Below are 13,545 nucleotides of genomic sequence, written 5' to 3' on the forward strand. Positions count from 1 at the left end.
CAATCAACCCTCTTCCTTCATTTAATCCAACTTCTTCATTCATTCCTTCAATGAGTGTTCCTATTATATCTCCACAAATGAACCTGGCGCAGGGGGGTAATTCGTTTAATCATTCTATTCCTCCTTGTAGTGTTCCTCCTTTCCAATCATCTCCTATGACTAACTATCATAGTGTCCCACCACCTTACTCTCAATCAATACCTTCTTTCAATAACATAATACCTCCATCACAATCTAACACATCTAATATGAACTCTTCGACTGAAGCGACCATTAACAATCTTGCACAAACTGTCTCTTCTTTATAGCAACAAATTGCCTCTATGAATCAATCTAAGTTTAGTGTGCCCACATTTGATGTTGCGAGCCCACTTTCTCTTGACATTGTTAGAGCTATCCCCCCTAAACATGTTGAAATCCCGCAATTGGAGCTTTATAATGGTAAGGGTGATCCTCTAACACATGTTAAGACCTTTCAAACAATATGTACTGATTTTGCTTATGACCAAAGGTTGCTTGCAAAACTGTTTACTAGAACATTAAGAGATAAAGCCCTACAATGGTATTGCTCATTGCCTTCTTATTCTATTACTTCTTTCAAACAACTTGCAAATGCTTTTATTCAACAATTTCAAAACAATATAAGTCCTAAAGTTACTTTGATTGATTTAATGCATTGTAAACAAGGTGTTAAAGAAAGAGTGACTGATTTCATTGGTAGATATAAGCATTTGTATGCTCAAATTTCTTTTCCAATACCTGACAATGATATTCAAAGAATCTTTATTTCTAATTTACAAAAAGATATTAGAGAAAAACTTCTGTTTTCTGAGTTTACTTCTTTCCAATAGTTGTGCGCAACTCTTCACAATTATCAACTGACTGTGAGTCAAATGGAACAAGCAAATCCTATGGCTCCGAGTGATAAGGGTGATAGTAGTCAACAACCATTTGGGAAGTTTAAACCGAACAGAGAGTCAACTAAATTCAATGAAAACATCATCAACAACAATGTGAATGCAGCATCAGGTGTGCCTCCTATTTCTAAGTTTTTCAAGAAAGAAAGAAAGTTTACTCCTTTGAATGAATCATTGCATAGTATTATGAATAAGTTATTGGAACAAAATGTTCTTACTCTCCCTCCTATAAAGCAAATAGATCCTACAAAGATTAATTCACCCTATTTTGATAACAAATCTTTTTGTCAATTTCATTGTCATCCTGGGCATGATACTGAAAAATGTTTTGCTTTAAAGGGTAAAATTCAAGATTTGATTGATAATAATACTATCTTTGTTTCTGGTGTGAATGATAAAGGCAACACGTCTGTAGCTCCTCCTAACCAAAATCTTAAGATTTTCACTGATCCATTACCTTCTCATACCTCTAATGTGATTGATACTAATGATTCCTCTGTCTCACCTGATGATCTTGTGTTTATGACTCCGAATGTGATTAACTTTGTGGAGCAGCAGAAAATCCCTAAAGAACCTTCCATCACATTTGATTCCAATGAAACTATCAGGGCACCTGATGGTCCTTTATATATAGTTGCAAAAGTCAAGAATACACCTTGCCGTGGAGTGCTTATTGATCCTTCTTGCATGATTAATGTCATTACTGAAGAATTTCTTTTTACTTTGCAATTGAATCAAGTGATCTATGATGAAACAAATGTGGTTGTGAAACTATTTGATGCATTTTCTTCTCCTGCAATTGGTTCTATTACATTACCTATTGAGGTCCATAACAAATCCCTTAATGTGAGCTTTGCTATTATTCCATCATCCGAACAATTTCGTGTGAAGCTAGGCTATCCTTGGCTATCTTCCATGAAAGCTATTGCTTCTCCTATTCACAAGTGTTTGAAATTTCCCCATAATGGTGAAGTTGTTACTATCAATCATAGTCTCTTTAAACCAGCTGAAAGAACTTCTAGCATTCCTATTGATTATTTTTGGCCTAAACAATTCCAATCTCTTCCACCGCGGAGTGATCATCTTTTCAAATCTTATCAAAAGTGGAAAAAAGATATGATCCTATCTCTAAGTGAACCTAGAACACCCAAACTTGATATTCCTATCATTCTTGAGAAGGAAGTTCTTCCTTTGAAAGATAAAACTAATGTCTTTCCTCAAGAAGATTCCCAACCCATCCCTATGAATGTAACTATGCCTATATCTAATAAACTTCCTAAAGGTAGACCTATACCTCCTCGTCATGATGGACTTGGTCTCCTTCCTAAACCAAATATTCCTCCTTTATATGGAGCAGTTCCTCCTCCTTCCTCTTATAGAGGGAAGAGACCTCCTCTTCTCCTATTGTTCAACCTAAGAGACCACAACCTAAACACCCAAGTGATAAGGATGAGAACATTCCTCCTCCTCAATCTTCTCAACTTCCCACTAAGACTAAACGAAATTGTTCTGCACGTGAACGCCGACAAAAGTGTCGTCTTAGAGCTCAGGCAGCTGTTTCTCAAACTTTGCAATCCCCAAAAAACTCAGCCGAAAATTGAGCCAAAATCTCCTAAACATAAGATGCATGATGGTCTTGATCTGGTGCGAGTTAAAGATCCTATTTTTATAAATCTTGATGATGATATAGATGAAAATATTATTCATGATGAAAATGTTATGCATGATGAAAATGTTACTCCTCTTTCTTCTGATAGTGAATATGAATATGTTGATGTTGATAACCATTTATCTAACGAATTTTCTAAAGCGCTTATCCTAGCTCCTAGACAAGAACAACATGGCGTGGAACATGAACATAGCCCTTGTTTGGATCTTGTGATAGCTCCATCTGTTGTGTTGGATGTTCCTCCTCTAGCATGTTTCCTGCCTTCCCGAAATATTGATCAGCAAGATTGGGGGGTAGATGAAGTGCTAGACTAGTTTCATTAGCATAGCAGATTCTCTCCTCCTCTCTTGATCTCTTTTGTTACTTCTTCTATTTGTTACTCTCATTCTTCTATTTGTTGTCCTTAGTGTTGTCTACTTGAGGACGATGCAAAACATTGAGATCTCTTGGTCTCTCTCATGTTGACTCAAAAGACACATGTGTTCCCTTCTTCTAGGTGACCTTCCTTGATTGGGGAATGAAGAACAATTATGCATACATACATATGATATACATGAATTATCATACAGCATACTGACCCCGAGGAAAGCGAAGTCACCTTGTGCTTTGTGTTTTGTGTCTATTATCCTTGGGCTTATCTCACACTTGGGGGCTAAATCCTTGTGATAACGTGCTCTTTTCCCTTTTCATTTCTTATATGTATCACTACCTTAAAGCAATCACCCCCAGTGAAGCGTGTGCGATCGCTTTAACATAGGGGGGCATACATCCCGTTCATATCTCTTCAAGATACTTGAAAATTTCTTGACAAATTTAGCTTTGCCTTGAAAAATTTTGATATCTTTCTTGCATGACTCATAGTGAGGGAACCTTACTACTGACAGTCATGGTTCTCCCTCGTGATCTTCCCTTTTACTTTGTCAATCAAAGTCGTAAGATCCTTAGTCCACTGGGGGCTTGGTGTATCTTGCCTCCTTGACGTGGTGAAAGTTTTTTCAATGTTGTTTCCTTGTACTTTACCGGAAGTATTGGCGTACGCTTATACTCCCGCTAAAGTGGGGGCTAAATGTAGCGTCCTAAAATTGTGACACTTGCAATTTCGACTGCATTTGGGTCTTCACGATGGCGGCACAACACTGAACCTGAATGGAGACCCCGAAACCTGCTTGTGACACCAAAAACTGCATTTTTCTGCACCTTGGCATGATCCCTCCTTGCACCCTGCTGTCCCGGGAGGTGGGACCATGGCGCCCAGCGCCCTAGTCCCTGGCCCTATTTTGGGCCTGGTCTCCTTTTGGGCATCGGGTCTTTAAGTTTGCAAATTGGAAAATATTGTTTCTAGGTCGGCCTAAGGACGGGAAAATTAGTCTCTCAACCCTAATTGACAAGTATATAAACTACTTTTCCTCTCCTAAAAGGGAGGAGGAAGAAAATAAACAAGAGCAAAGGCAGAAGCGATATTCAAACATTCAAACATTCAAGCATTCAAGCATTCCTTCAAGTAATTGAGCATTCTAAGTCTCCATTCAAGGCTAAGTGTTGCATTCAAGACAAGTATTCAACCATTGAAGAGAAGATCACATACAACATACATTACACCTTCGCATGTAAGTATACAAACATTCTTACAACAAGGTTGCAGGTACGCGGCTATAATTGAAGATCTGGAATCCTTGTGTAGAGGTGAACAGATCCCCCTTCGTTTCACGGATTTTTCGGAGGACCGTGTGCACGCCGGGCGCCATCGTCCTGTCAACTTTCGCTCAAATTTGCAGAACAGCACCGTCTCGACATTTTACTGCTAATTCCAGGTCCGCAGCTTTATCCCATATCCCTATCTCTGTTTATAAGTGAATCTTTCTTACTTTACATGCATTCCTAGTTCAATCATTCTATCTACATTCTTTACAAAAGAGGGTATCCTTGATGTCTTAACCCTTGAAACTCATTTAGAATCCAATCCTGCATTGTGTGGGATTGGATCTTGTGGGTTTCAACCCCTCTTTTGAATGTAAAGTCTCTCCTAAGTGAAAACCATCAACCCTAGTGAACTCCCTTCTCTCTCCTTGGAGTTGGGGAGGGGAGAACAACTAGGGTTCAATTTTTCTGCTTTACAAATCCTAAGGCTGGCCAGGACAATAGTTGTTGGATATCACTTGGGGGGTTACCCCGAGCTACGCAATTCAGAGTGGATACTTAGATGCTTGACCCCACTGGCTCCACCCTCGACACTCACTTCTCTGGGGCAGCCAAGCACCAGTCCCCACGAAAACTCTCATGGCGAACTTTGTATCTCTACTAAGAACCATAAGAATGTGAGCTCCTTCAGAGGTCCAACCTCCTGCATCAACAACTAGAAGGTTTTTGGCTTCTAACACAAAAGGTGTCTAGTAAGGGCATCTATTCGAGTGGCCATACATGCGGCGACGTACGCTCCATTAAGGAAGGCTCCCAGCCTATAGAGGTTGCGCTCTATAGGGTAAATGGGGAGACATGTTGTCGGTATGAACTAATCAGCACTCGTTGCTTGCAACTTTTGTCTGAAACACGTTTGATTATAGTGACTTGGAAGAGCTTGGATTTAGCCTGTTGCCACTTGGTTCATTCCCTCTCACCAATCCTTAAGGGATTCTCGAGAGGCAGGCCCTCTAAAGGTATCAACAAATCACAAATTATAATAGAAAAAAAACTCAAGGTCTGGATTTTGGATTGTCGGAATGGACAAGAGCATACTCTCCTACTCTAGATTTTTCCCAAAAACACGTAAGAAAAAGTTCTTTCCCTTATAGAAATTGAAGTGTTCCTAAAAAGATTAAGAAGATAGAATGTTTGTTTGTATCTCTTGAGGCAACCTCCAAAACAAAGTTATTAGTAGTTCAAGTTTATAATCTCTGGCAAGCGTATGTTTAATAATTGAATTCTTTATCAAGTGAACCTGCAAATATTAGAAGCCCAAAATTAGTTGTTAAAATAACATAAAAAAATCATCAAAAGAAAATTATAGCATGCAAACTATAAATTAAGCTAATCAAACAAGAATTTCCATTCTTTATGACTATCCTAGTTATGATAGTTTTGATAGTACTGCAATTTGTCATTCATAACTTTCAAACCAGTCAAAATGAGGCAAATCTCTTCGGTGAAAATGTATAAAAATTAGTTTGAAACAACATATCCCAAATTTGTTTAGATCCAATGGTTGAATAAAAAGTTATTCCCTTCAAACAGAGACCATTTTTTACTGTCACAGAAGAACAAGTAAAATGATAGTATTGCACTCTGTCATTCATAAATTTCAAACCAGACAAAAAGTAGGCAAATATCTCTGATGAAAATACAGAAAAATTGGTTTGAAACAACATATCCAAAATTTGTTCAGATCCAACGGTTCAATAAGAAGTTATAACCTATCAACAAAGACTATTTTTGACTATCATAGAAGAACAAGCAAATAGGAAAGGTCTTTATTTGCAAATTTAACACATGTTTATTAGTTATAAAAACCAAACATCAAATCCATTCAAGCAACATTAGAAATCTTGTAGTTGTGGGTTTGAGCCTCATGGTGGGCGCTAGAAATGTGTGTGTGAAATTTGGGGAACCTACAAGGGCACAAACACTTCAATAAATCATTATTTGCATGGGCTAGTTAATAAAAAACAGCAAAATAAAATCCATTGCAAGTCAACTTATTGCCTCCTAGAAAGTGTGAGTGTGGATTGCTCTCAGATTGCTAAGTTATCCAGTGACTAGACTACACTCAAATGGAGGATTTTTAAATGCATGCAACTAGGCAAATGCAAGATTGAATGCAAGATTAATTGATTAAGCGAAATGAGATTATCAAGCTAAATGATAAAAGCTCTAAATGAAGCTAAGCTAGATTATATGCAAGAAATTGAATCTAGATAAGAGAAATAAATCTAAGCTAATGAACTATAAGTCTAAATGATTCTAAGATTAAATGAAAGCTAAATGAAAACTAGGTTGATTGATGAATTAACTATGCAAAGCTTCTTCAAAAATTCCTCAATAACCTGCAACACAATATTGTAAAGCGGAAAATAATCGAACCCTAGTCGTTCTCCCCTCCCCAACTCTGAGGAGAGAGAAGGGAGAGTCACTAGGGTTGATGGTTTTCACTTAGGAGGGACTTTACATTCAAAAGAGGGGTTGAAACCCGCAAGATCCAATCCCACGCAATGCAAGATTGGATTCTATATGAGTTTCAAGGGTTGTGATAGCAAGGATACCCTCTTTTGTAAAGAATGTAGATAGAAAGATTGAACTAGGAATGCATGTAGAAGCAAGAAAGATTCACTTATAAATAGAGATAGGGATATGATATGAAGCTGCGGACCTGAAATTAGTAGTAAAATGTCGAGACGGCACTATCCTGCAAATTTGAGCAAAAGTTGATGGGACAATGGCGCCCAGCGTGCACACGGTCCTCCGAAAAATCCGCGAAACGAAGGGGGATCTGTTCATCTCTGCACAAGGATTCCAGATATTCAATTTCAGCTACCTACCTGCAACCTACACACAAAAAAGCGAAGATGATTAGGGGGTTAGGGATTAGGGGTTTGCCCTTAGGTCAAACCCCGGTTTTGGAATTAACCAAGAAATGAGAAATGCTATAAATGTAATGTAAAACAAGTACTAATACCTTGTTGTAAGGAAGTTTGTATCCTTATATGCGAAGGTATAGATGTTGTTGTTTGTTGTATGTTGTATGTTGTAGCATGTAATGTGTTGTAAGTGATCTCCTCTTCAATGGTTGAATCCTTGTCTTGAATGCAACACTTAGCCTTGAATGGAGACTTAGAATGATCAATTGCTTGAAGGAATGCTTGAATGCTTGAATGCTTGAACGTTTTAATATCGTTTCCACGCCTTGTACACATATATCCTTCCTCCCCAAATGGGAGAGGAAATGTAGTTTATATACTTGCCAATTAGGGTTAAAAGACTGATTTTCCCGACCTTAGGCCGACCAGGAAATATTATTTTCCAAATTGCAAACACAAAGACCCGAAGCCCCATAGGAGACCGGGCCCAAAAATAGGGCCAGGGACCTGGGCGCTGGGCGCCATGGTCCTGGGGGACCAGGGCGCTGGGCGCTCTGGTCCCACCTCCTGGGACAGCAGGGTTCAAGGAGGATCAGGCAGGGTGCTGGAAAAATGCAGTTTTTGGTGTCATGAGCAAGTTTTGGGGTCTCCCTTCAGGTTCCATGTTGCATCGCCATCGTGAAGACCCAAATGCAGTCAAAATTGCAAGTGTCACAATTTTAGGATGCTACATTTAGCCCCCACTTTAGCGGGAGTATAAGCGTACGCTCATACTTCCGGTAAAGTACAAGGAAACAATATTGAAAAACTTTCACCACGTCAAGGAGGCAAGATACACCAAGCCCCCAGTGGACTAAGGATCTTACGAATTTGATTGACAAAGTAAAAGGGAAGATCACGAGGGAGAACCATGACTGTCAGTAGTAAGGTTCCCTCACTATGAGTCATGCAAGAAAGATATCAAAAATTTTCAAGGCAAGGCTAAATTTGCCAAGAAATTTTCAAGTATCTTGAAAAGATATGAATGGGATGTATGCCCCCCTACGTTAAAGCGATCGCACACGCCTCACCGGGGGTGATTGCTTTAAGGTAGTGATACATATAAGAATGAGAAGGGAAAGGAGCACGTTATCACAAGGATTTAGCCCCCAAGTGTGAGATAAGCCCAAGGATAATAGACACAAAACACAAAGCACAAGGTGACTTCGCTTTCCTCGGGGTCAGTATGCTGTATGATAATTCATGTATATCATATGTATGTATGCATAATTTTTCTTCATTCCCCAATCAAGGAAGGTCACCTAGAAGAAGGGAACACATGTGTCTTTTGAGTCAACATGAGAGAGATCGAGAGATCTCAATGCTTTGCATCGTCCTCAAGTAGACAACACTAGGGACAACAAATAGAAGAATGCGAATAACATATAGAAGAAGTAACAAAAGAGAGGAGGAGAGAATCTGCTATGCTAATGAAACTAGTCTAGCACGTCATCTACCCTCCGATCTTGCTGATCAATGTTTCGGGAAGGTAGGGAACACGCTAGAGGAGGAACATCCAACACAGCAGATGGAGCTATCACAAGATCCAAACAAGGGCTATGTTCATGTTCCAAGCCACGTTGTTCTTGTCTAGGAGCTAGGATAAGTGCTTTAGAAAATTCATTAGATAAATGGTTATCAATATCAACAAGTTCATATTCACTATCAGAATGAACAGGAGTAACATTTGCATCATGAATAACATTTTCATCTATATCATCATCAAGATTTATGAAAATAGGATCTTTAACTCGCACAGGATCAAGACCATCATACATCTTATGTTTAGGAGATTTCGGCTCAATCGTCGGCTAAGGAGAAAATGGAATAATGCTTGTTGAAGGTGTTTTTGGGGATTGCAAAGTTTGAGAGGCAGCTGCCTGAGCTCTAAGACGATGCTTTCGTCAGCGTTCACATGCAGAACGATTTCGTCTAGTCTTAGTAGGAAGTTGAGAAGATTGAGGAGGAGGAATGTTCTCATCCTTATCACTTGGGTGTTTAGGTTGTGGTCTCTTAGGTTGAATAATAGGAGAAGAGGAAAGTATCTTCTCTCCATAAGAGGAAGGAGGAGGAACTGCTCCATATAAGGGAGGAATATTTGGTTTAGGAAGGAGACCAAGTCCATCATGACGAGGAGGTATAGGTCTACTTTTAGGAAGTTTATCAGACATAGACATAGTCACATCCATAGGGATGGGTCGGGAATCTTCTTGAGGAAAGACATTAGTTTTATCTTTCAAAGGAAGAACTTCCTTCTCAAGAACGATAGGAATATCAAGTTTGGGTGTTCTAGGTTCACTTAGAGATAGGATCATGTCTTTTTTCCACTTTTGATAAGATTTGAAAAGATGATCACTTCGCGGAGGAAGAGATTGGAATTGTTTAGGCCAAAAATAATCAATAGGAACGCTAGAAGTTCTTTCAGCTGGTTTAAAGAGACTATGATTGACAGTAACAACTTCACCATTATGGGGAAATTTCAAACACTTGTGAATAGGAGAAGCAATAGCTTTCATGGAAGATAGCCAAGGATAGCCAAGCTTCACACGAAATTGTTCGGAAGATGGAATAATAGCAAAGTTCACATCAAGGGATTTGTCATGGACCTCAATAGGTAATGTAATAGAACCAATTGCAGGAGAAGAAAATGCATCAAATAGTTTCACAACCACATTTGTTTCATCATAGATCACTTGATTCAATTGCAAAGTAAAAAGAAACTCTTCAGTAATGACATTAACCATGCAAGAAGGATCAATAAGCACTCCACGGCAAGGTGTGTTCTTGACTTTTGCAACTATATATAAAGGACCATCAGGTGCCCTGATAGTTTCCCTAGAATCAAATGTGATGGAAGGTTCTTTAGGGATTTTCTGTTGCTCCACAAAATTAATCACATTCGGAGTCATAGACACGAGATCATCAGGTGAGACAGAGGAATCAGTAGTATCAATCGCATTAGAGGTATGAGAAGGCAATGGATCAGTAAAAATCTGAAGATTTTGGTTAGGGGGAGCTACAGATGTATTGCCTTTATCATTCACTCCAGAAATAGAGATAGTATTATTATCAATCAAATCTTGAATTTTACCCTTTAAAGAAAAACATTTTTCAGTATCATGCCCAGGTTGACGATGAAATTGACAAAAAGATTTATTATCAAAATAAGGTGAATTAATCTTTGCAGGATCAATTTGCCTTATAGGAGGAAGAGTAAGCACATTTTGTTCCAATAACTTATTCATAATACTATGCAATGATTCATTCAAAGGAGTAAACTTTCTTTCTTTCTTGAAAAACTTAGAAATAGGAGACACACCTGATGCTGCATTCACATTATTGTTGATGATGTTTTCATTGAATTTAATGGACTCTTTGTTCGGTTTAAACTTCCCAAATGGTTGTTGACTACTATCACCCTTATCACTCGGAGCCATAGGATGTGATTGTTCCATTTGACTCACAGTCAGTTGATAATTGTGAAGAGTTGCGCACAACTGTTGGAAAGAAGTAAACTCAGAAAACAAGAGTTTTTCTCTAATGTCTTTTTGTAAATTAGAAATAAAGATTCTTTGAATATCATTGTCAGGCACTGGAAAGGAAATTTGAGCATACAAATGCTTATATCTACCAATGAAATCAGTCACTTTTTCTTTAACACCTTGTTTACAATGCATTAAATCAATCAAAGTAAGTTTAGGACTTATATTGTTTTGAAATTGTTGAATGAAAGCATTTGCAAGTTGTTTGAAAGAAGTAATAGAATAGGAAGGCAACGAGCAATACCATTGTAGGGCTTTGTCTCTTAATGTTCTAGTAAACAGTTTTGCAAGCAACCTTTGGTCATAAGCAAAATCAGTACATATTGTTTGAAAGGTCTTAACATGTGTTAGAGGATCACCCTTACCATTATAAAGCTCCAAATGCGGAATTTCAACATGTTTAGGGGGAATAGCTTGAACAATGTCAAAAGAAAGTGGGCTCGCAACATCAAATGTGGGCACACTAAACTTAGATTGATTCATAGAGGCAATTTGTTGCTGTAAAGAAGAGACAGTTTGTGCAAGATTGTTAATGGTCGCTTCAGTCGAAGAGTTCATATTAGACGTGTTAGATTGTGATGGAGGTGTTATGTTATTGAAAGAAGGTAGAGAGTAAGGTGGTGGGACACTATGATAGTTAGTCATAGGAGATGATTGGACAGGAGGAACACTACAAGGAGGAATGGAATGGTTAAATGAATTGCCCCCTTGCGTCATGTTCATTTGTGGAGATATAATAGGAACACTCATTGAAGGAATGAATGAAGAAGTCGGATTGAATGAAGGAAGAGGGTTAATTGAAGAAGAAGGATTGCCCCCATGATTAGTGATCATAGGAGGAATGTCTTGTATTGAAGTAGTCATTATGTTTGATGTAAAAGTAGGTATGCTAGCAATAGGAGTCGTCAAAGGAATAGAATGATTGTCTTGAGTAGGAGGTTGTGTATAACCTAAGGTTTCAACACAACTCTTCATAGGCATCACATCTGAATCCACAATTTGTGCAATACCACGCAAAATATCAATTCCATTCTTATCACTTTGAAGCATACGTTTTAGACCCTCAATTAAAGGAAGAGCTTGACTATCAGGGTATTCTTGAGACATCCATTGTCGAAAATCATCAAATTGGTTATCCAATTTTGAAAGTTGTTCTACAGAAACCTCATGGAGAGCTTCTTCATCATTAAGAGGATTAGAGGAATTACCCATGTCCTCGTTAAAAAGACCATTCAAATTAGGTTCCATCTCCTCGGTAATTACACCTTGGAAAGACTTAATTCTAAGGCTTCGTCTAACGGGAATAGTGTAAGTAGGGCTTATTGTTGTAAAACTCATGCACTAAAGAGAGAGAGAAGATTTTGAATTTTAGAGGTAGCAAATTTCAATAAAATCAGCCAATCTCCTAGATTTAAGCTGTTAAATACAATCAGGACAATCTCCCGAAATTTTGGAAAAAATGTCCGGGACCGTGGCGCTCGGAGTGCACACGATCCTCGCAACTTTTTTTGAAATTTTCAGGGATGCAAGTTATGATGATCTTACAGCTAACCTGAAAAAATTGAGTGATTTTACGATCTGTAGATAGGCCAAATTAAAGTTGCAATCTCAAAATTGAACCCTACCAAGATTGTCGAAAAATGCAAAATTTGAATTTTGAAAAAGAGAGGGAAACTGAAATTTTGAATTTTATGATTTTAGAGGGAATACCAAAAGCAATGCAAGTTTTGAAATTTGAAAGTTGACTCAATTTCACGCAAAATTCAATTTTGAAAGCGGAAATCAAAGTTGTTGTAATTAAGCACTTAATTTCAAAAGTCACAAATTGCGAAAAATTTGAATAAATCACTGAAATTTCGAATGAATGATAACACACTTTTCAGATTTAGGACAGTAAGAAAACACAATTTTGACACAAATTTCAATTTCAACAATTTTTGAATGATTAGAAGCCTCAATCCAAGCAATCGCTAGACCAACTTTGACTGTAATTTTGAAGGTGTTAAAATTGATAAAATCAACCAAAATTCTGGATTTTAGTAGGAAAATACAGTAAGATCTCGCTCCCGAAATTTTAGAAAAAATGTCGGGGACGATGGCGCCCGGAGTGCACACGGTCCTCGCAACTTTTTTCCAAATTTTCAGGGATGAAAGATATTGTGATTTTATTGCGGAATCCAAAGTTACCGCTGATTTGGAGATATTTTGATTAGTGAAATTGTCGGACAAAGGTTGAATCAAGAAGGTCTTAAAAATTAGGGTTTTGATATTTAACCACTTAATTTTCAAAATTAAAGCACAAATATGAATTGATAATTTGTAATAGAAGGGTAGATCTGAAACAAGCATTAACAATTAAACATTTCACAAGTTTAATTACTTAAAAAGAAAATTTAGGGTTTTTATGCAATTAACCTCTAAAATTTTGCAAAAGATCAAACATGGAAATGTAATCAAGGAATCCAATTTTCAGATCTAACTATGAATAATCAGAAAGGATGTTCACGTCGGGTTCACCAAAATGTAAAGCGGAAAATAATCGAACCCTAGTCGTTCTCCCCTCCCCAACTCCGAGGAGAGAGAAGGGAGAGTCACTAGGGTTGATGGTTTTCACTTAGGAGGGACTTTACATTCAAAAGAGGGGTTGAAACCCGCAAGATCCAATCCCACGCAATGCAAGATTGGATTCTATATGAGTTTCAAGGGTTGTGATAGCAAGGATACCCTCTTTTGTAAAGAATGTAGATAGAAAGATTGAACTAGGAATGCATGTAGAAGCAAGAAAGATTCACTTATAAATAGAGATAGGG

The sequence above is a fragment of the Cryptomeria japonica genome, chromosome 4 (assembly GCF_030272615.1).
Source record: "Cryptomeria japonica chromosome 4, Sugi_1.0, whole genome shotgun sequence".
Lineage (NCBI taxonomy): Eukaryota > Viridiplantae > Streptophyta > Pinopsida > Cupressales > Cupressaceae > Cryptomeria > Cryptomeria japonica.